The sequence below is a fragment of the Penaeus monodon genome, chromosome 16, assembly GCF_015228065.2.
Source record: "Penaeus monodon isolate SGIC_2016 chromosome 16, NSTDA_Pmon_1, whole genome shotgun sequence".
In the NCBI taxonomy this organism is placed as follows: domain Eukaryota; kingdom Metazoa; phylum Arthropoda; class Malacostraca; order Decapoda; family Penaeidae; genus Penaeus; species Penaeus monodon.
Genome location: NC_051401.1, coordinates 44,868,277 through 44,870,776, shown reverse-complemented (window position 1 = coordinate 44,870,776; position 2,500 = coordinate 44,868,277). Strand labels below are relative to the sequence as shown.

The 2,500-nt window shown below is 35.5% G+C and overlaps 1 protein-coding gene across 1 annotated transcript in view; it reads right to left on the bottom strand.

The window, feature by feature from the left end:
* Window positions 1-1,419: 1,419 nt before the first annotated feature.
* The window catches only part of LOC119582847 (UPF0389 protein GA21628-like), a 3,236-nt gene continuing 2,155 nt past the window's right edge, over window positions 1,420-2,500 (bottom strand). The window contains exon 3 of the mRNA XM_037931324.1: window positions 1,420-2,500. This exon is cut by the window's right edge and continues 627 nt beyond it. The gene's annotated coding sequence lies outside the window, so the exon portion shown is untranslated.

The following is a 2,500-nucleotide window of genomic DNA, read 5'->3' as shown; positions in this document are numbered from 1 at the left end:
TCTCTCTCTCTCTCTCTCTCCCTCACACACACACACACACACACACACACACACACACACACACACACACACACACACACACACACACACACACACACACACACACACACACACACACACTCATTCACTCACCTTTTTGAATAACCTACATAAAGGGCGTTAAGTGAATTAATGTTTCTGGTTAATATATTTGCGTTCATATATTCAGTCTGAATTTATAACGAGAATTTATAAAAGTAAATTTCCATATCGACATGCTCATGATGTATTTGGGTATCAGTATGTTGTATTTTCCACAGTATCAGGTTATTTATCATTAATAATGTATCAGTTTGCCCCCTAAATTCATGTATCCAATAGCATAACTTTCAAAAAAAAATCTTCAAATTTTGGATTTTATGTATCAAGTAAGTTTTTTTTTTTTTTTTTTTTTTATCTCAGGTTAAACCATTAGAAATATTCAAATAAAGTTGCATTTTTTCCCTCAGCGCCGATCGCGTGTTACCTTACTGGCTTAGAGATTACTGAACTCTGAACTGACACATATGCGCATATTTCTTCGATTTTCTCTCATTTATCTTATTTGTTTTTCCTTTCTTTCGCTGTGGCTTCATTTTGGAATAATATTTACTCCATTGTGAAATCTTTTCTTGGAAGAAAATTTAGTGACTTCCCCGGGCGCTGCCACTTCTATAAACTTGACTTATCATACATTTTTATCTCATAAAACTCTTGTTAGAAGTTGTTTGTGTTTATACATTTTTTTCTCAAGGGAAATTTTTTATGGAAGCTTCATTTGATAAGTGTCTGTGTGTAAGGCTTCTCGTTCTCTTACTCTTTCTCTCTGTCTCACTCTTTTTGCGTTTGTGGACATGTCTGTGTCTGTCAGTCTATCTGTCTGTCTGCCCCCCCCCCTCTCTCTCTCTCTCTCTCTCTCTCTCTCTCTCTCTCTCTCTCTCTCTCTCTCTCTCTCTCTCTCTCTCTCACTCTATCTATCTATCTATCTCAGAAGACCAGCTGTTATATGATACAAAATTCGTATTGATACCGTACATGGTAGAAAAAGCAAAATGATATCTTTGATATCTTTATCATTAATCGTGTATGATGTTAGAACTCTGCCAAGAGTGAAAAATAATGAAGAGTAATTATAGCAGTTTTTTCAGCTGGACTTGCAGGTGTAAATTGTACATTTTCTTGATCAACTAACGGTATGAACTTTATTTGGATAAATACTGAAAAACGAATGTAGAAGTAATTTACAATGTTGCATTCGTGTTATATAGTATTCAGTTGCGAAGTTATATCTAAAGGTTCGGTCTTCATAAGCTGTAAAGTTAAATACTATATGAAGTATATATAATGCTTCATAAAAAAAAATGTTATGCGTGCTATGGAAAATGGGTACAGAAAAAAAAATTAAAAATATTGTTTTATTATCATTATACTTACAAAATACACGATGTGATCTATTATTGCCATAAGGGTCGCCGGAAGAAAGTACACGTTTTAAAATGGCAATTCACAATACAATAATCTATCCACCCTTAAATATAATGGAAATGAAGTACATTTTCTTGTTAAACTGGTTTTCACGGTTTGCCCTTCATATAATATAAAAGTACAAAATCTTAATTTGAACAATTACAATTAGATCTACCTTGCCGGCAAAATACGTTACACTTCCTAGATAGTTTCTCTGAAAAGACAGACTAATAATGTGAAAAAAATAGATTCTGCTCATATCCACCCAACTCGGACAAAGGAATGTGAGCAAAAAAGGATATATTGAGCACAAGTTACCTTCCTTGGTCTCTTGTTCTTTTCTAGTACATTATAGAATATGTCAAGCTTAAATTTATACAGTTGTAATTCTTTTTTCTTTTTTTATGAGGTAAGAATGTTATTTTAAAAAACGCTCATAATTTCAGTCTATAGATAATAAAATACCTCACTATTCTATATACAAGAGGACTTGGAACACTCGGTAGATTTTGAATTTCTCAAAGGCAACGGAGGTGTCTGATGGCGATAACAAATCCAGTTGGTATTCGGTTGCACAAAACCAACATACGCCATTCTAGTCTCTTGCGTTGTGGTAATAAACAGAGGACTGCACACTCCCTCTGTATAAAAAAAAAGCTGCGTGCAATAAAGCTTACACTAAAACCCCCATCATGGATATCGGTGTGAGAACTGGCATCTCGACTTAGCCTCTGAGGTGAGGGAGAATGCAACAACTGGACCTCTTGAGAGAAAGTCGTGGGCATACTGAGCCTACGTGGAATCGCATCCTGAGCACACACACACGCTTCTATGCATTATGCTAATCCATCGTAAGGTATCGTTTGTCTTCCTCAATGACCAGTTCATCACAACACACCTTGTTAGGGGGAGTTGGTAAGGAATGTCACTGTTGTAATGAGGTTACTGGGGTTTACTTGACTGTGGATACTTTCCTGTGAAGAATGTCCGGTCACTTATGGGAGGAAAAAAGATG